Source organism: Cygnus olor, chromosome 22 (genome assembly GCF_009769625.2).
Source record: "Cygnus olor isolate bCygOlo1 chromosome 22, bCygOlo1.pri.v2, whole genome shotgun sequence".
NCBI lineage: Eukaryota > Metazoa > Chordata > Aves > Anseriformes > Anatidae > Cygnus > Cygnus olor.
The window spans coordinates 6,878,187-6,899,051 of NC_049190.1; the positions used below are offsets into that span (position 1 = coordinate 6,878,187).

The 20,865-nt window shown below is 46.3% G+C and overlaps 1 long non-coding RNA gene across 1 annotated transcript; it reads right to left on the minus strand.

Annotated features, from left to right (window-relative positions):
- Positions 1-646: 646 nt before the first annotated feature.
- LOC121058706 lies at positions 647-19,910 on the minus strand. The gene is made up of 3 exons (XR_005814310.1): positions 19,730-19,910; positions 2,096-2,260; positions 647-753 (listed from the first exon to the last, which is right to left on the minus strand). It is a non-coding gene; the product is annotated as an uncharacterized LOC121058706 (long non-coding RNA).
- Between the last annotated feature and the right edge of the window lie 955 nt (positions 19,911-20,865).

The following is a 20,865-nucleotide window of genomic DNA, read 5'->3' on the forward strand; positions in this document are numbered from 1 at the left end:
TGTTAAGGGAAGTTGCTGTCAGGAACTCCTCATTCCTGGATAATGCAATTGCACTTGCAGGATTGCTTTTTATAGAAGCTTTCATCTCCTTTAATCAGACAAAAACAGTAAGGCAAAGCATGCACACATAGATCCTATGAGGTTCTTGTGCTCCGGTTAGACAATTGCTACCGATTTGAAGTGTCGGCACACATATGCTTCGAGAGCATGTGAACGTCAGCATCTTTTCACAAGAGATGCTTTGGTCAAGGCTTTGCATACACTGAAGTGGCTATATTTCCCCTAACAGAAGGATTATTTTCCTGGGCATCTGATTATATGGTTCTGGTTGTTATGGGAATGATGAAAGTAAATGATATAAGAAAGCATCCAAGCAGTATATTCCATTTATAAATCTGTGTGAGTGTATAATGTGTGCATTCAAGATACACTGCACAAAACACAGGTGTGAACTACCCCCAGACACATTTTGAGTGGAGTTTCTTAGCCGTTCTCATTGAAAAGACCTGACAAGGCTACAACAGCTTTTTACCACTCTTACTAAGGGTAAGAGAGACACAGAGTCCAAGGTTCATTTTCTGGAATGAAAAAAGGAGTGAAAAAAATATAGTTCAACTCAAAGACAACAAAAAAATGTTGTATTTTCCTGAATTCCCAGTTAATTTGGAGTGGAAGGGGTGAGTCTTCAAAAAAATTCTTCCTCTGCTCCTTCTTCAATTCTGTTCTCATCCATTCTGAAGTGGAACAATACTGCTGCAAAGCAAAAAGCCAGAAGCCACATTTTAATGGCATAAAAATAAAACATTTTGAAGTAGCTGATGTCTTCCTTGCATTGTTTTTGTCTATAAGGCTTCTGTGGTGGCTTGCATTCAGAATGAGTGTTTATTTGGGTCTACCCAAGAGGGCATTTCATAGTAAATCTACTACTGTCTGGAAGTAAAAAAAAAATATATATATATATATATATATATGCCTGGGTCTCATTCTCAATGATTTTATTTGCTTTTATGAGTACAGCTAAGAGCTGGAGGACAATAGTCGCTGCATGGGCTCTGGTCGAGCTGAGGGAGAGAAACTGAGGTGAGAATTTTATATAACTTGCCTGTGGTCATACAGCAGATACGCTACCAGACGACGGCTGGGCGAGGTATATTTAGAAATGAGTTAAATAGAGCGTTCAGCCACCTGGGATGGGAGCAGCAGCTCCAAGAGCTGCTTGCAATCACACACATGGGCTTGCGGCGACCACTATCCCCCCCCACCCCTTGCATGAAGATGAGTAGAAAATGCACGGAGGTGTCTTTGCTCCGTGTTTGGTCTCCAGACATCTTCCAGGCATCTCATCCAACACTCTGCTTGGATGGAGTAACTCACAACAGCCTGAACCTCCTCCAGTTTTGACACTGAGGAACTTTCTTTGCAGAATAAAGCGTCCTGTAGGAAATATTTTCAAGTCGTGGGAGTCGGATAAGAGATTAAACATAAAAGAAAGATAAACTGCTGTGTCTTAGAAATGCGGTTTCTGCGCTCTGCCCGTGTCTAATGAAGTGATTCGTGTAAAGCCTCCCTGGAGAGGCGGTGAATATTGCTGCTTCCCAACTCAACCCTGGAGCCTGCAGCTTTGAATATCAGCTTGATTCTTTGGAAATAAGGAGTCTATAGGGTAATCTTGTGAAGTGGGGACAGCCAGGAAAGATTTGGGGGTCAGGGATGGATGCATTTAAATGAAGGTTAAAAATTCCCCTTTCTTTTCCCACTTTTCCCAGTGGAGAAACTCAGAGTTCAGAGCTTCTTCATTGGAGCAAGATGGTCCATAAGCTACTGCTTCTGCATCATTCTCCAGGGCCTTGTTTACCTGCTTGTTTGCCCTTTTTTAGCATACATTTTGAAGCTTTCTGGTTGAGCTTGTGTTTTATTGATCAGGCTGCTTTCAGCTCCTTTTCTCCAGCCCTTCATTAAAGCTGAGATCACTCTTTCTGAAGGTCTCCCTCAAGGCTTCTTGTTTGCGGAAACTTTATGTCTATGGCTAAGTCTGTAGGACTTGAGACCACACTCACTATTTCCCTGTTGTTTAGTGCAGAGATGCTCTATTTACCACAGATTTTCTTTTCACACTTGTTTTCTTCTGGTCTTCAGAGTGGGGAGGAAAAGAGGGCTCTCGAATTTTCTTTTGTGGCTTCTTCATTGATTGGTGTATTTTGGGTTTCATTTCATTTATTTAAAAACAGACGGATGAGAGATGGGATCTTCTGGGTTTTTCCTTTAAAGCAAAAAAGGTCAGGTTAATTAACTATCCTCATAATGACAAGCAGCACTAAAGACCAAGTGAAGAATTTGTTATACTCCTGCCTGTGTGTGGGAGTTTATATGATAAGGATACTCCACTATTCATAATACAATAATTGTAGTGTCTTCAGACTGTTATGTAAACCCAATGACATGTCTTCCTCTTTTTTTTTTCTGTGTTAAATTAAATGAGCTGAAGTTTGAATGAGGAAAAGAAGAAATTAACTCTTTAAATACGCGACTCCAACTGGTGACACTCAGAAAAAGGTCCCTCAAAATTTTTCTACCCTCTAAAAAAGTACTAGGAGTTGCCTAAAACAAACACTCATCAGTTGGAAAAAGCCAGAGCTTCTTTATTTTTTTTAAAAAGCTTTTTGTTCTGCTCACTTGGGGAAGGTGTCTCATTTGAAAAACACCTGCACTCATTTAAAAAGGAATGAATCACGGTAATAAATGGTACCCCCTCGCCATTCATTGAACCAGGAACACTTTTATTTTATTTTTTTTCTCCTTCCAACTGTTATAAAATAGCCCAAAAGAGGGCTATTTTAGATCAATAATCTTTTTTCCCCCTCTCCCTTGATATTCCAGGTCAGCTGGCAAATGGAAAATTATTCTTTGCACTGTTCTCAAAAGCTCATGTTATCGCCCGTCTGAGACGGCCACTTGCCCCAGATACGGGAGACACTTTCTGAGCGAATGGGTAATAAAGAGAATTGTGTTGGAACGAGCAGCCAGCAGGTTTGTCCTTGACAGTGCCCACATCCTTGCTGCATCCTGGCCATGTATCTGCAGGCATCGGCGAGGGATGAACAGCCCCCAGTCCCTCCCAGCTCCTGTTATTCGTGTTTTTTCCACTTGCTTTCAGCCTGAGCCTTTCCCGCCATGCCGCTCCATGTCAGAAATTCATTAACTAACTTTGCATTTTGATGGTAGACGGGGAAATGCCATCTGCTACCCAAAGGCTTCGCTTTCTAATCTGCCCAAATCCTGCCGAACCCCGCCAATGTCACCGAGATTGGTTGAGCTGCTGCTCGCTTTCCTGTTATTAGCAAATTAAGATACACTTCCCGCTGTTGATTTCCTCGTCTAAATACTGCATTGGGAACAGAAATAACCCTATTACTGGGCTAGGATATAATTTAGCCATAACACTAATCTTTGCTGGTCTGAGACGGGGTGTTATTCTGCATCTGTTGTTATTCTCCATAGCCCTTATTCCTAAAGCTGTGGAAATACGTTTCCATATCAAACAGCTTCATTTAAGTCTAATTAGATAATGACCCACAGGTGAATCAGTCTAATATCCTCCCCTCTGTCAGTGCTACCCTAAATACCCCAGGACATGTGCTTGAGGAAGCCTTCCAGCAGGAAAAAACTCAGCTCCCGCAGAGAAAAAGTCAGTTTGTTCATGCATCCTTCTGCGTTAAATGCGATCTCTGTGCTGATGGGGAGCATTGGGTACCAGGAGGAACAGCACCGGAGTCATGATGGGCTTCCCGTTGAGCAAGATATGGCTCCAAGTAATGGTATCAGCATCTGCCTCCTACTAAAGATCCAAGATCCCGATCTCCACAAAAGCAATGGAGAAAAGGGAGAAATTCAGAGCAGGATTTTCACTAGATTTGAAAGGCTCTCATTGCCCTCTCAAAGTGTGAGAGGTTGGCCAGGCTTAAGTGGAGTGTCTTCCTAAAGAACAGGATTTTATTCAGTGTCTGACACGTGTCAGAGGCTGTAAGCTCTCCTTGCCATCAGCGTGAAGAGATGGGTCCGTGCGTCCCCAGTGAAGAGGCCAGTGGCTTGCCCTTGCCCATTGCAGCTTATGGCTTCCTGGTTTTTGGTTGCCTTGAAGATGGCATTCATCTTCTCAGCACTGGTGAGACCCCACCTGAGTCCAGTTCTGGGCCCCCTGCTACAAGAGAGACCTGGACATCAAGGAAAGAGCCCGACCAGGATGATCGCAGGACTGGAGCACTTCTGTGAGGAGAGGCTGGGAGAGCTGGGCGTGCTCAGCCTGGAGAAGAGGAGCCTCAGGCGGATCCCACCAACGCGTCCGTATACCTGAAAGGAGGGTGCAAAGGAGGACCCAGGCTCCTCTCGGTGGCACCCAGGCCAGGCCCAGAGGCCACGGGCCCACCCTAGAGCCCCGTTGGCTCCCCCTGCCCCTCGGGAAGCACTGCTGTGCGGGGTGGGTGCTGCAGCCCTGGCACCGGCTGCCCCCAGAGGTGCTGGGGCTCCTCCTTGGAGAGCTTCAAACCCGCCTGGACGTGGGGCTGGGCACCCTGCTCCAGGTGGCCCTGCTGGGGCACGGTTCGACCAGAGGGACCCAGAAGTCCCTGCCTACCTTGACCCTTCTGTGATTCTGTAATCGACAGCTCTTGTGAATGCCAGACCAAACTGAAGCTCCCGGGCTTAGATTTGCACCAAGATTTTAATTGTGGCTCCTTGACGAATCTGATTGCATCTTGTGGAGACTCAAGTGTGCCCAGATGGATCCCTGTGCAAGGTGAGGACTGGAGGGATGTGGTGCTCAGCCCCCACACACATGCAGCTCTTGGCACTGAGGACCATCATCCTGTCAATGCAATTGGGGGGGGGGGCAGAAAAAGGAAGGGTTAGTTATGAGAAATGACCTAGAATGAGAGTCAGGTTTCTTGAAAACATGTGACTCCTGTTTTCAATCCATTGTCACAAAGCTCAGCGTCACCAGGACTTGTAGACTCAGCGCAAATGCATTCAGCACTTTCATCTGAGTATCTCATTTTCCAGTATTGACCCAAAGGGTCCACCTGGGTTTTGGGAATTCTGCTGATGAAATCATTGCTTTTCTGCGAATTGCTTCAGTCTCAAAGCAGCAGCAATTTCCAGTGTTCCCCAGCACATGGAGAAAACTTGAAGTTTTCTACTGGAAGGGTCTGGGGGTCTCTGAGTCCATTTTGATTATTTAGCAGAAGCAAAAGGTCTGCCCCAAGTGCAGGCAAAAGAACCAGACACAGATGACAGAGGCTACCCCAGGCAGAGGTAGGATTTCTCCTCGGAGACAGCTGAGGTCAAAGCAACCTTTACCCCCTCTAGAACTGAAATGAGGGGGGGAGAGAGAGAGAGAGTGAGAGGGAGAGAATAAAACAAAAGACATAACAAAAGCCCTTACCCTGCTCCCAGCACCACAGCATGGGTTAGCAGAGGTGCAGGGTGATTTCCAAGGGTGCACGCATGCCAGCACACATTACTCAGAAGCCGTTTTACTCTGCCTCCAAAGACTTCTACTTGACTTAATTATTAGTATGATTTTTAGCCCAGGCAATGCTCACAAAGCCTCCTTGGGGGCTTCAATTTAGCTGTGAATTAGTTGGACACTTGCAGCTATTCCCAGTGCTCAATGCAGCTGTTTTCCTGCTCCAGCAGCAGCCAGATGGGAGTTCAACAGCAAAATGTCCTGGGCAGGGAGCCAGGAAGCTAACCCCATGGGGAGAAGAAGGCTGAGGTCCAAATTCATCCATACCCCATGGCACCAATGCACTGCCAAAAAACAGTGATGGGGCAAGCATCCGGAGATGAACCACCACAAATTCCCTCCCATGGGATGCTTGGCTTTGATTGCTCCCATGGGCAAAAATTCCCTGTGCTGCCCCAAAGGAGATGCCTCACAAGGTTTTTTTAAACACCAGACTTCGCTCCTTCCCCATCCCTGCAAGCAAGACACCTTCACCAGCGAGAGCCGGCTCCCATCAGTGCCCTCGCCTGTCTCTGCCACTGATCCAGGTCTTCTCCAGCGATAATTCTCCGAGGTCGCCGGATCAAGCGAAGCAATTTAGAATAAATTGTGGTCGCTTCAGACTTCTGCATTAAACTCTGAACTTCGGGAGCTTCGCTGCACTGAAACTGTTGGTGCTGCGCACGCGGGGGATTTGTATTTATTTATATCAGAAGCGCTCCTTGCTGTGTAACCTGCAGAGGCTATGGAGATCAGGGGGAAGGAGGGGAGGGAGGGGAGCAAGGAAAGTGTCTCTGGCCTTTCTTTCCTCTTTTAAACCCAAAGGCTACTGTGAGCGTAATGGTCTGTGCTTGCACAGGAGGCCAACCAAAGGCCAGTGTGTGGTCAAAAATCAGCAGAAAGGCCTGGCAGTAGCTTTAAAGGGGATTTCTGCTTCACAGGGTCTCTCTCTGAAACTCTTTTCTGGAGGTTGTTGAATACAGCAGGGGGCCAGGTCCCTGCTCAGTGCTGCTGCTAGGTTGCAGGGACCCCCAGGGACCCCAAAGAGCAGGGGACAAGGGAGAAGACATGAGCTCAGGTGCATCTCTAAGCATCACAAGCTTTCAGCTTCCTTTGGCTATTTGGGTGGAGTTGGGGAAAGATTAAGCATAATTATCTGTAGATATTTCATCTCTGCATCTTCCGAAATACCTTCATAATTTGATATTAAAAATTCCATTTTTTAGATAAAAATTGCTGAACAATTACAGTTTAGTCACTCTCTTTTCCAACTTGCTGAAAACATCAGAATTATCCAGGGTCAGACCTAAGTGAATCTCACTCAAAGTTCTGGAGAATTTTAAATATTAATGGAAGAAGGAGTTTATTTTGCACGCCTCTTGCCCAAGCCACCACCAGACCCACAACATCACCTCACATGTGATGATGGAATTAAAGTCCATCTCCACGACATGACCATCTGCTGCTGGTTCGGTGACCTACATGAGAATCAAAGAGACGTGCTGGTCTCTGTCCAGCTCCTGGAGCCGGTACATTGCCCCATCCTAAAAGCAAAGAAGCATTGCTAAGGCTGAGCAATGCAAAATCCCATCATGACATGCGCAAGAGGCACTTTTTTGGTCCCTGTAGTGTAACGCCACCAAATTTCAGGCTGAGCTTTGTAAAGGTGAGACAAAAAACAGAAATCAAAAAATATACAAGATATTCATTCCCACTCACCTGAATACAGATGCTGCATTTTTTTTTCTTTGTGAAAACTCCAAGTATTGTGAACTTGGTGATGCTTGTGTATCTACAGCTCGCATCCCTACCAGAATCTGCAGACCTACAGATGTGCTTTTCCTTCCTCATAATCCCAGGCCCTGTCTTCTAGACCAGATGGAAAGTTTACCCTTCCCACTCTAGTGCTATCTCTGCATGTAAATGAAGAAATTTGAGCTTAAAACCTGTCAAGCCAACACCTTCCCCCAGGATTAAATTGACTTTGAAAGTGTACACTTCAAAAAAACAAAACAGACAAACAGGAAAAATTCCCAAAAGGAAAAGAATTAATAACCACAGTGTTTTCTAATATGCACACTAAACAACTCCTTAAATCTAAATTAAATCTCTATTGCATTCATTTTCCATTTCAGAGCCAAGACTGGATGAGTTTGGAACCACATTCATCCAAATTTCATGCTTTGCCTTTGAACCCAGCTTATCGGAAATGTTTGCTTTCTGGTTTTCCTCCCTGTGCCTTACGGTGGGGTTTCAAAACTCAAATCAAAGCAGCAGCCTGCATGGCAGGGAGAAGAAAAGTCTGTCCCATGTCCTTGTCTGTCTGCATGTGTGCTTGGGCATGGTACCCAGAATCTGGGGACCACGCTCCCTGGGGACCCCCCCTGCTGAATTGCTGCTCCTCTCCAAGGACTGGGGAGAGAAATCTTGGTCTCGTGTGATTTGAAGAACGCGATCGGGCAAAGGCGATCTGCCAGTCACATCATGCTGGGGATTTATGCCTCTACCTGTGAAATTTGCATCTGCAACAAGGGCTTCAGTGAATTCAGTGTATTTAATCTCCCTTCTGCACTGGGCTCAGTGGTGCTTTCCCTGGTGATAAAGCATCCACATCGCTTCTTTCTAATGGGAGTGTATTTTTACCTATTTCAGTGTGAAAAAAAAAAGGAAAGTAGGTTTTGTTTGAAATGACTTTCATTACCTCCATAGGCAATGCAGGGGACCTGCACACACTGACCATCCTTCTTGTCATCGCCAGTTTGTCAGGGAGGGAATTAGGAAGATGTCTCTTGCTGGGACATCTGTGTCAACAGCCACTGCTTTGCAGCATTGAGAAAGGCAGACCTGGGAGGTTCTCCCAGCAGGTTTCATTCCTTTTAGTTAGCTGATATGAAACACAGCCCTTGAGATCAGAGATTTGGAGATGTGTCTCCAACAGGCACCAAAAATTCATAGTTTTCTGCACCGTAGTGATATTTATGTGACTGTCTGGTAAAGACTGGATCCCCAAGGCAACATCTCAGGCAGAGGCTCTGGCCACAAAACCTGAAGGACCCTCAAGGCCATGACAAGATTTTGCCTGAAATTCCCTAACCCAGCTCCCAAGACAGGTGGGAAGCTGCCAGATTGATACACACCTGAGAATCAAGGGAGAAACCCCAGCAAGAACAGACCAGAGAAGGAAACCACAGAGGAGACAACTTTTATTTAAATTATTCGTGGCTAGCGGGGCTCCGAGTGGAGCTTTTGTCCTGAAGACGCAATTAGAAACACAAGCGCGAGCAGCGGAGCAGATGGACAGCAGTTGTTCTGTCTGCCTGCACCTGCCAAATGAGCTCCTTCCCGCGCCGCGGCGCTTTCCAAGTGCTCTTGAAAGCAGAAGAAGCTGGCGGGCTGGCTGCTTGTCAGGGCAACGACGTGACTGAGACGGATTTTGGGGGCACCTGGGGGTGATGCTGGGGGACACAAGGCTTTGAGGCTTGGAGGGAGACGTAAATCTAAAACCCCTCCATTGAACTAGTGGAAACCCCAGCAAAGGAGCAGTTATAGCATCGAGGCATTATAGGGTACCCCCCATGGTGTTTGAATCTCCCTTTTTTTTTTTTTGCTCCAGGGAGAATTTGGCAGCTCTGAGGCTGTTTAGTCACCTTGCAGCTTTCCCCCAGCTCGAGTCTGCTCATCCCCAGAGGTCTTGGCTTTTCCCTCCCCCAAAAAACAGGATCCCAAACCATCATGGGCTCCCTCTGCCAACATTTTGATGCAAAACCTGGCCCCGCTGAAGGCGGTTTTGTTATCAGCTTAATAGGGCCAGGACTTCAATTCATCCTCGCAATAAACTAGAGAAATGTTGTTGGTCTTGCGTTTTCTAATCAAATAAGATTTTTCTAGTTGGAGAGGCCGCTCGCTAGCCCTGAGATAGCTGCCCTGCCTCAGCATGTGGAATTACAGATACTGCCAGCGCCTGCTAACCAGACAAATCTTTGCATTGATAACTAAGGAAGAGATTTATGTCCTAAAATGAGAAATACTATCCCCAACATCAAAATTGAGCCTGTGGATCAGTCCAAATCAGAGTTCACTGAGGAAGTTAAATGAGGCAATTGGCATTAATTGTCATCTCTGGCATTTCAGCATCCTGACAGGAGCAGTGGGCTGGAGGGATCGAGCTTCTACCCTGCCCTGGGGGGCTCCTGGCTGCCCAGGGTCAACCCTTTGGGGCAAGATTTTGGGAAATATTTGCAGAGTTTCCTTGGTGGTGTGTTCTGGCACCTTCAAGGAAGTAAAAATCTACTTGCAGGGCTAAATGCACTTTAAAAAACATCCTCTTGCTTTTGCATACCAATTGGCTAATAAGCCACAAACTGGATTTTCTCAGATTAATTCCCTTGCACCTCATTTCCTTTAGGCTTTTTTTTTTTTTTTTTTCCCAGCAGCCTGTTCTCCCCAGCCAGGTGCTGACGGCCACAGGCAAAAAAACCTCTTTATGTGACCTCTTTGGGGGGTCCTTGTGCCCAATCCTTCCTAACACTCCCCATATTCAAGACCTAGTACATGATCTGGGCTTGTACCCTATTAGCACTGCAGGAAAGTCACACTGGGCATCTGCAGTGGGTTTTTAAGGTAGTAGATGCTTTGCTGCTTTTATTTGTAGAAACCGACCCTAGACCCCAGTTTTTGGATGCTTCTTTAAGCTATACAAGCTGGCAAGGGGCTGGGGATGTCTCATGGTCCCAGCTCTTGTTCCCAGGCCATCAGCTCTGCCTAAACTATTCCTGACAGCTGCTTGTCTGAACTATTCATAGCTGGAGGGACAACGGCCTCCCCAGGTAACTGCTGCCTCATCAAAGCTGAACAGTGCTGGTGCTCCCCTTCTAATGTGCCCTAGAGGAAATTATACAACATTGCTAAAAGTTTGTTCGCATTTAATCTTCATTATGGAGGAGTCCCAAACGTTGCAGGTGGGTCTCAAGTCAGTTCGCGTGGCTTTGCCAGGAGCCCTGGGAGGCTGGGTTGTTCTGCAAGGTCCCCTCTCCCCCAGGCACATGGCGAAGACAAAACCTGATCCTCTCGGCTTTTGCTAAGAAAGAAATCCATTTTTAGGTCTTGGGGCTGAAAATTTAAAAAAAAAAAAAAAAAAAAAAAAAAAAAAAAAGAGTCCAATGGCTTACCTGGTTCCTAAATCCTCAGAATGCAAATTAACTCAATCCTGTACCCCTCTGTTTAGTTTTAGTGCCATAAGTTTTATTCCAACCACCCACGCAAGCTGTTTGCTCCCTAGCAAGCCCCACAGCATCCCCATTTTGGGGGATATTCTTTGCAATTCCTCAGGAAAGCTGCTAGAGTTTGCCAGGCTGAGTGAAGGCATGATATGGCCTGAGACTGAGACACAGCATTGGCATGCAGCACCTCATGCATGGGTAAAATGCAGTCATGGCATCCATCTCAACACCCAGCACCAGGGCACTTCCCAGATTCACTGCCCACAGAAACAAATAACAAGACTGAGCAAGCATCCATTTGCTGTTCAAAAGAAAACCCAACTCAATTAGAAAATGTTTGAATTTCTCTGGGTATTTCCAAGTCGCCTGGGTGAGATGCAGAGAGACGCACAGCTCTGGAGCAAGTGAGAAGGATTTGCCCTCTCCTTTGCCTCTAGCTGGCTGCATTGGTTTAGTTTTGCAAAACCGTGGCTTGTTTGCCACAAAGTGAAAAGACATGTCTCTGGGGAAACTGGAAGGGCTCCAGAGAAGAGCTGCTGCCATGAGAAAAGCTTTGCAAGCTGACCCATGTGGGATGAGGTTAAGGGAAGTGAGCAGGGACAGCCCCGAGCAGGAGATTGCTCATTCCTGCTCAGGGCTGTGGCTATAAATATAGACCGGGATCTAAGAAAAAGAGAAGGGTGACTTGGTTTATTCTCCTTCATCAATGAGAGAGGACAGCCTTAAAGAGACATGAGAGTGAAATCAAAAATAGCAAGCCCCATTTCCTAGAAATTAAGGCTGATCTGAACGCCAAGCTGTGAGATCAGCGGGCAGCCATGGATCGGCTGATGGGGGTACCATGATCTGCTCCACCTTGCTTTTACGCCTGAGCCCATTGTGTCATTTGAGCATGTAAAAACAGAGGGATAAAACTGCTTTCTGCCCAAATGTTCCCTCTTCTTCCCATTTCCAGGGAGAGCTGCTGGGCTTGAGTGCAGCCGTACTGCAGGGATGCAGAGAAAGGAGAGTGTGTGAAGGAAGAATGAGTTGTGTCAGAAACGTTTTGGTCTCTCTGGGTCCCTGCCAGGTCTTCCCCCTCCAGCAGCATGCTCCCCCTGTGAGCACTGCCAGAGGGCAGAAGGGCTCAGGTACGGCCCCAGCCGTGGCAGGCTCCAGCATCTGTAATGAGCCATCGCCGAATCCAGGGGCAGAGCAGCCTGCTGCTGGCCAGGCATTAATCAGATGAAATGGGAAGTTTTAAGGCAAATGTTTTTTAGTGCCACATTTTGTTAGATCCCAGGAGCTGCCTGCTGCCATGGCGCTTTCCACTCCCTCCTGAAGTGGCATTAGAAAGGCCTAATGGCTTTTGTGGTGGGGACAGCTGCTATTAGACCCCACACACTTGCTTGGGTACTCAGATTTTAAAAGGGTTTCTAAGGAAAGGTCCAAGGATCTCTTTGCAGCCTTGCAGATACAAGGTGACCAACTCTTGGGATATTCATCCTTCCTGTCATGCAAAGCTTATTATGCAAGCCCCTTGGCTACCCTCTCTGCCCTTGTATTTCTTTATGGTCCTCACACCTTGCTCCTGCCACCACCCAGTAATGCCACTGCACATTTGGCAGCCACTAAAGACCTTTTCTCACTGCTTCTGTAGCCATTATGTATGTCATCAAAGCCTCATGCAGATTCCCAACGCCCTTTAGCAATCCCCAACCCCCTTTCCTTGCTGCGGAATCTGTCACAGCCAATGCTGGTGGGGATGTCCCTGCAGTGGGGTGAGGCTCAAAGGACACGGGAGTCCCCATCTGCCCCCGGGATGATCCTTGAAGGTTGGAGAGGGTGACACGTGGGAAGGGGTTGGTGTCACCTGGCAAATGCTCCGGTCACCACGGAGGGGACAGCAAGCAGACTTGATTTGCCACGGTCAGTGTTTCCTATCTGAGATAACAACTGCAACAAATCCCAGCACACAGTGAAATCTCATCTCCCATCCTCATTCCTTCTTTATGAACTAGGAAAGTGAAAGAAGCAGCCAAAATCATCATTTTCTTTTATCTAGAGTGGCTGACATTTGAGCATTTCACTCCAAAAAATCCCAGCAACCACCCTCAAACCCTGCTCTTTTCATTCAGGGAGCCGCTGCTATGTTTTGTGGCATCTTTGAATGTGCTGCTGGTAAATTCTTCTACCTTTCCTGGGAAGAGGAACATTTTCTTTTCTTATCACAAGCTGAAGGTTTTTCTCCTATAATAGAAGTTGAAGGCTTCTCATGTTTTGTTGCATTAACTGGACTATAGGGAAAGGAGAAAGTATACTTAATGTTCCAGGTAGATGTCCAAGAAAATCAAAAGAGTTCAATAAATGGAAACTCAAACAGCTCAGCTTGCTTCTTTCCACTGCAAAGCAATCAGGTTCAGCAAAGGTGAAGCAACTTATTTTGTTCCTCTTTTAAAAACAACTGTCTCCATCTGAGCAAAGCAGCCGCAAGCATCCCTAATCGCCGGCTGCTTCAAGTGTTGTTGGTAATGAACTGAGCTGTGGTGCATGGGTCATTGCCAGCAGGGAGAAAACAAATATATTGGGGGGAGTTTGCACAATGTTCCCCTTTCTGGTGTAATACTGCCAGCTTTGGTTCATTTCTTTTTTAGGAGAGATGGGTTTATTTAGAGCAGCTGATGAGCAGGCACTGGCTTGGCAATCATCAGTGAATGCCACCAGCTTGCTAAGAGTCTGGGCGTCTTTTCACCAGCCAAAAAGAGGGAATCGAGGGGGATTTAAACAGCTGGATCTTCAGCAACTGGGTCTTAGAAAGGATGCAGAATGTGGTGTGGGTAAGAGAGGTGTTAAGGCAGCCCTGGGGAGATGTCAGCCCTCTGCAGAAACCCAACGTGAAGTGTACTGGCTATGGCTGGCACCCACTTCCCACAGTCTTCTCCCAGAAAGGAGCTGTCACACCTGCCTGCTGCCCTCGCATGACCCTGCCTGTTGTGTACAGCAGGGAATCATCTCCCAGCTTCTTTCTCACCGATCTATGTGTGGCTTCTTCCTTCCTTCCTTCCTTCCTTCCTTCCTTCCTTCCTTCCTTCCTTCCTTCCTTCCTTCCTTCCTCCCTCCCTCCCTCCCTCCCTCCCTTCCTTCCTCCCTTCCTCCCTTCCTTCCTTCCTCCCTCCCTCCCTCCCTCCCTCCCTCCCTTCCTCCCTTCCTTCCTTCCTTCCTTCCTTCCTTCCTTCCTTCCTTCTTCCCTTCTTCCCTTCTTTCCTTCTTTCTGAGAAGCAGACGTGAGAAAGAAATCAGTATGTTGCCATCCTGGTGCATTTCCAGGTGCGACATTTCAAGGCTCAGGCACTAAAGAGACCCGTGAGATCTGTCAGTGACACCTTCACCCTCACCTCTTAACAGCTGCATTGGCTCTAGCTCTTTCTGAGCAAAGTGTCCCAACACCTGTGGAGCCAAGTGACACCCAATGGCCTGCATACAGCTCAAGTCTCATACCCCTCAGAGGGGGACAAGGTCATGCACTTGCCTCTGGTCCATGCCTGGATTTAACCATGAAAAGATCCCAGAGCAGAGCTGAAGTGGAAGTGGATTTACTCATAGCTTGCACAGCGAAGTCACTAGGACCCAGACTAAAACACAATGTTATTGATGGGGCCTCCTTGCAGTGTCTCACAGGGAAAAGCCTCGGTGCTCATGGCCGTGGAAGCCTTCAGCCTATCAGACTGTTTGAAGCACCTGTGGAGCAAAATGAGCACAGGACCATGTATGTACGAAGCAGCGCAAAAGATGGAATGGCTAGGTAGGACAGAGGGTAGTGACATGTAGGTTTAGGGGGTGTATCCATGCCTGGTAGATGTGCAGCTTGGTTACATCCATTGCTGTGCTGAATGGTCCTTAAAGCTTCTTGCTAATGGTGGGCTATGGGGAAAAACGATTTCCATCTAGCTGAATTTCTCACTTTGACATGAGATAAAACATTCTGGCTCTGATAAATGCCACAGCCACTCCACCACCAGCAGATGGATAGGCACCGTATTGCTGCCAGTTGTGTTAGAGACGCCTCGCCAGGCTTTCTCCTCACCTTCCAGTAGCCCCTCTCCTTCCATATACATTTACAAAGCAAGATGAAAATAGTTGTGTGATGTATTAGGCCCCATGAATAATGCACTCGCAGAATGCCTCAGTGCAACCGAGCATGTTTCATCCCATCAATATGATAAATGCAGGTACAGTTGTTTTAATTGTCGAGATCATGTTATAGTGAAAACACATCTGTGCTTAGCCTGGGGGAACATTAATGCTGCCCTGATCTTGACAAACCAGTTCATTCGCACGAGGCTATTCGGCTGCCTTCCTCGAGAGCGAGCCGCTGCTTGATTGAGCCTTCCCCTTCCCTCCTTCAGCTGCAGAGACAGGAGCAGGGAGCGTGGGCTGGGACCAGCCACGGGTGAGGGCATCTGTCTATTAGGTCCCCAAGTCTGCAAAGCAGAAGCTAAAACTGAGAGCTGGGCACTGCTGCATGCCCCTGGCCCATCCATAAGTTGAGAGAGGGTCCCAAAACCCAGGGAGATGCTCAGAGCTGGTGCAGTATGTAACACTGAGTCTAGAAACAGCGTCTAAAGGGTGCCTGTCGTAGAGTTTGTGCCAGGCTAGAAGCCCACACATGCTGCTGGGCTCTCCCCTCTCCCTCTTGAGTGACACAGGGGGGGGTGCCCCATCTCTGCCCGCATCCTGCTGCACATCCGCCAAGTCCCCTCAGTTTGGATGGTGAAATCCCTGTGGTGCCAAGGGCCCCGCTGGGTGCTCAGTGGGAGCCACAGCTTTCTGATGGCCGAATAGGGGTGCAGGCCAGAGGCAGGAGTAAAATATATCCGTAATAAACTGAAACATTTGGCTCTTTGAGCCGATGCCAGCTTTTATAACAATTTCCATCTTAAGCCGGCTCAATACATATTTAATGAAATCTTCTATAAAACCTTTAACAGCCCTCAATTCATTTCAAGTGGTAAATGAGTCAGCAGTTTGAAATGATGAGCAGGATTCAGACTCCATAGTCGTTACTTAAGGAGAAGAAGTGATTCTTTTAAAATGCTTTTTCCTCTAAATAACATTTCTTTTTCTTTTCATTTTTTTCCATTTCCTTTTTTTTTTTTTTTTCTTTTCATGGTGCTAGTATGGCACTGGCGCAAAAAACAGGTGAGGGCAGGCACAGAGGTGCAAATGCCCCCACACTGCTACTGTGCTAGGCATATTTTGCAAGCCAAGACCAACCTATCTGACAATCCCTTGCCCAACCTCTTGGTGGGGCCAGCTCCAAATATTGGTCCCTGCCTCAGTTTCCCCATTTGCTTGGCACTACCAACCTTCTACAAGGCATTTTAGAGAGATCTGGAGGGAGAGCTCAGCCATCAGTGCAACCCAAATGCTTATAGCACAGGATATGAAAGCAATCGGGAGGGGGACATCACATCTACAAAGCATAGCCCACCTGAGGAGCAATCACTTGCCTTGTTATTCCCATTTCCCTTGATACCAGACAGCAAGACCCCCCTAAAGAATTCAAGTTGCAGAGAAAAGCAGATACCAGCTGTGCAATCACTGCTATATGGTACCTGCTCATTTGAATAATGAAACGGCATCTTTGTTAAAGGCAAGGAGACTTCCAAGTTGTCTTGTTCTCCAGCTCACCTATAAAAGCCAAGCAAGCTTTGCAAAACATTTCAATTCTCCTGATCACTGTAATTACTGGATGGGATCCAGCGCTGCTCTCTGGCTCGTGCATGCCAGCAGGTTAGACAGAAGGGGTGTGGGCAAAGGCTTTAAAATAAAGTGAATCATGGCTCACCTTCTCTTTTTTTTTTTTTTTTTTTCCAAAGGCCTTTATTTTGCATTATATTGATTTTCCTTTATTCCAGCAGCTCACCACAATGAAAAACAAGCACCTGCCGGGGTGGGGATGTGTCAGGTCATTTTTGGTCAGGGTAACGTGAGGTTGCTGAATGCAATATGTGTCACCAGCCCTAATGTTACATGGAGCCAGGGTTCTCCATAGGGATAAAAGTGCTCTTAAATGTTGCTTTTAATTTTCGCTGAGTGGGTGATGGTGGCACAGAGCCTAATGCAGTCCTCTGGATGTCTCGATTCAGTTGCTGGCTCTGCCACAGAGCGCGTGGCTGGGTCCGACTCACCTAAAGCAATTTGGTGACAGGTTTTCTAGCACCCCCATGGCTGCAGTCATTCAGCATTTCCAATTAACTTTTGCATTTAAATGGCCTGCATTCTGCTGAATTCGTATTCAACACACAACAGGTGGCCGTCCCTACTAGTTTTATTCTGGCGATGCTGGGAACTGGTAACATCTTTCTGAGCAGCTTTGTGCAAGGTGTGTGCTGAACTCTTTGTACTTATAGATGAAGGGTTATACGGGGAAATATAATGGGCAAATTAAACATGGTTCAGGGAAGCTGAACTGAGGAAACAGCTTGGACCATGATATCTGCTTATCTTAAGTGTGAGGTGAGGCATGGACCTGCCTGGTAGACCATTACTCCTTGAGTACAGCTCAAATTTTGAATGGCCTTGGTACGGCATAGCCACACACACAAAAATCCACTTGCTGTCCTTAAGTGCTTGAAGTATTTTCTTCCATGTGTACCTTGAATGGAAGACATTTCTGGCTGAGATGAGGAGGTATTCCTGTTAGCGTGCTAGACTCAGGTGAGATTGCCTCGGAAATGCACTGTACAGTTTTAATAACCGCTATTGAAAACGGGTGAACTGGCCCTGGAACAGCTGCTAAAAAGAGCAACTACATTGTCCTTGAAAATGGAGAGCAATCTCAGGAGAGGGAAGGAGCTGAGCAGGGCTCCTTTAGCCTACCTAAGCAAAGACAGAGAGGGGACCTGGCTGCTCTCTATAAATATGTCAGAGAAGAAAACACTAGGGGAGGAAATAATGGCTTAAGTTAAAGGCCATCATTGAGCAACAGCTAAATTTAGGCTGGGAGACAAAGGAAAGATCTTAACCGGCAAAGCAATTTGGTTCAGAACAAGCCAAACTCCTCTGAAGATTAAACTTGATTAGTTAGTAGAAGAATGAGGTGAGGACAGACCTAACCCTGCAGCCAGGACAGCGGCAGCTGCAGGCAGCGCTTGGTCAAGGGCAGCCACATGGAGGATGACCACGAGCCATAAGAGACTGCAATGTGGGCTGCAAAGCACCCCAAGGAGAAAAACTGGGGAACAACCCAAAATACAGTGGGAAATCTTTCAATCCAGACTACCATTTTTTTAAAAACTAGATTTTCAACAGCATGAGTGCATGCTGCTAATGAGAGCCAAAGATGATAAATGCAGGGGAGAGCTGTGCTTTAAATTGTTAATCCCGCTCCAAACCCATCAGCAGGGAGTGCATCTGCCAAAACCAGTTGACTCCCAACTGATCCCATCTATCTTTCATACGACTCCACTGGAGGCAGCCATGGTGGTCCCCGTGCTGGGATGGGACCTGTCACTTCTTCTCAGCCCATAGGAGAGCCGGCGAGGAGTTTGTTAAACAAAACCCATCGGAAGTTGTTATCTTCTACACACATCATCCAGATTAAATGGCACTTAATGGAATAATGAACCACAGGGAGAAACATACAAGGAAACTTCATTAAATCTTGTTAAAAATGAATAAAATTCTGAATCAATTCCCATTAGTGAATGCACCAATATTTCACATATCTTTAAGAGTTTTATTATGCATTCATGCATAATCTGATATAATGATGGCTATTTTCCCCCAAACTCCTTTCTTCATAATAAAAATGAGTAGGATGAAGGATCCAGTACTTTACTGTCACATGCTTTTTTTTTTTTTTAAAAAAAAAAGAATTATATGAAATATTTAAGCAATGCCTTTTGCTTCTTATGGTCATGCCCTTATTGTGTCAAGTCAAATTAGTAAAGTATACAAATGAGAGTAAACAAAAGTGACAGATAAATGAAACACATGGTTACCAAAGTGTCAGAGGCCCCCACATACAGTCCATCCATAGGTTTCTTGATGGGCTGCTCGTATGCAAACATGTGAGAAGTTGAGGGGAAGAAGACCAAAACTTCAAAGAAACAAGTTTCTCATAGGACCAGATGTTTGTCTCCCTCCACCTTCTTCTCATCTCTCTCTGTCTTGCACATTTTCAGCTCTCATTTAAAACCTGAGTGTGCAGTAAGCGGAACCAAGCAAACAGTGAAAAACAAATTCCCTTGGATATTTATATTTAATAATATTTGGAAAACACCAGCATTTAGAAGTTCCTGCTAGGCTTGGGCCTCATGCTAAGATCTGGGAAAGCACAGTGCAGGCACACCGTGTGCTTTGAGCATGTTCAGTGTCTCCCAGGCAAGATGAGAAAGACAGATGAGATAAACCAGCTGAAACCTAGCAGAAAAGGCAACAATTTGGACTGCAGATTCGTTGGTGTAAGGACCAGATACATGGGTTTGTGCAACACCTGGCACTTCTGCATTGTGAGCTTAACAAGGGTCTTTAACTGCCTTAAATCCAAAGTCTACAAAAAGTTTTAATGCATACTTTTTTCCCACTTGGAGTCCCATTTGTTGGGCAAGACTGTCTTCTGCTAGATATCGGACAAGCTCAGAATGAAAGGTGCCCGAGACAAACCCAATTGGTAGGTATAAGGAGACAGATGGAAGAGCCAAAGAAAAAAGGAGGCAATATTGGTCAGCATGTTAAACAGGAGTCGAGGCATGATAGACAGTGAGACACCAGCTGCTTAGCTGTTGTCAGGATTTTAATAATAATAACTGGCTTGTTTTGCATAAACTAGCTGTGTGCATAATTCATAGATGTAATAAGCTGATCATTAGGAGAAGTCTCAACTCACCTCCTAGCTGCATGTGGTCTGAGCGAGGCATTCGGTATGGAGCAGAGCAGAGAAGAGCCATTAAGGAGGCATATGAAAGAGGATAATTTATTCTAATTCAAAAGACAGTTTCAGCCTGACCCTTTTGTGTGCACTCACCTTGAACAGCCAGTCGAGCTTCGCTAGCATGAATTCTCCTGGAAAGCAAACTTTTCCTTCAAATCTTCCCCACCGGGAACATTTCAAAACATCTCCCTGATTGCAGAATTCCCAGTTTTTGCAGACATGCCCCATTGCTTTGAATCCAGGATTGGCTGCTTCAGAACCTGCCGCAGCCCAAAGCGCGAGCGAAGGGTCCGGCTCTGCAGGCTCCAAGTGCCACACTTGGAGCCGCGGACGAGGCAGCTGCGGTAATTGTTGGTCTATCAGCAGACACGCCAGGAGAAGCTTCAGAGAGCCAAGGGATCTTTAGCAAAGGCGCAACAAGAGCTGAATGTAAATTAGAAATGTTCAGATACAAATTAAACAGCGAGGGTAATTAAGCCCTGGCTCAGCTAACTGAAGAAGGCGGTAAATTCTTCACTACTTCAAGGTGCTGGACCAAGGCACTGAGTTTTTCTAAAAGTTGCTCTAGTGGGTAGTTTATTAGGCTCATAGCAGTACTTAGCAGAGGAAAACCTTTTGGAAGTCAAACTAGATGATTTTGTTTCCTTCTAGCCTTAAAACTGTGACTTTCTGACTTCTTCGTTGCATATTTATGGTGCAGAAACATCAAAAGGCCATGGCTGGGTCAGTGGGAATGGCGCGGATGTGAATTGTAGATTCCATAATCACATTTTCAACTTGAATTGATCCTCAGACCGTGAAGAAATTTGCAAATATTTTCAAACGAGGAATATGGCGGGGACTTTTTCAATCTGTTTGCAGGCAATTTGCAAACAGAAAACCTTGGCAACATTGGCTGAATACGTAATTAATGCCGTGATTTATGTGCCCCGCTGTAATTTCTCCCAGCCTCTCTACTCCACGCTGAACGATTTGGGAGAGGAACGACTTGTTTGCCTCATGCTTCATTTTGCTGGTACTGCTCCATCTAATCCTGTGGTTAGAGATAGCCATGTGTCAAAAGGACATCTTCTTTATCCACGGGGAAATAAAAAGGGTGGCTGGTTTGCTTTCTTGATGGATATGGGCAGAGGGGACAGCTTGTCTCCCAGTGGGACTTTCAGTGCTACAGGCAGTGGATAAACTCACTCAACACCTCTGAGTGGCAGATATTGCAAATTGATCTATAT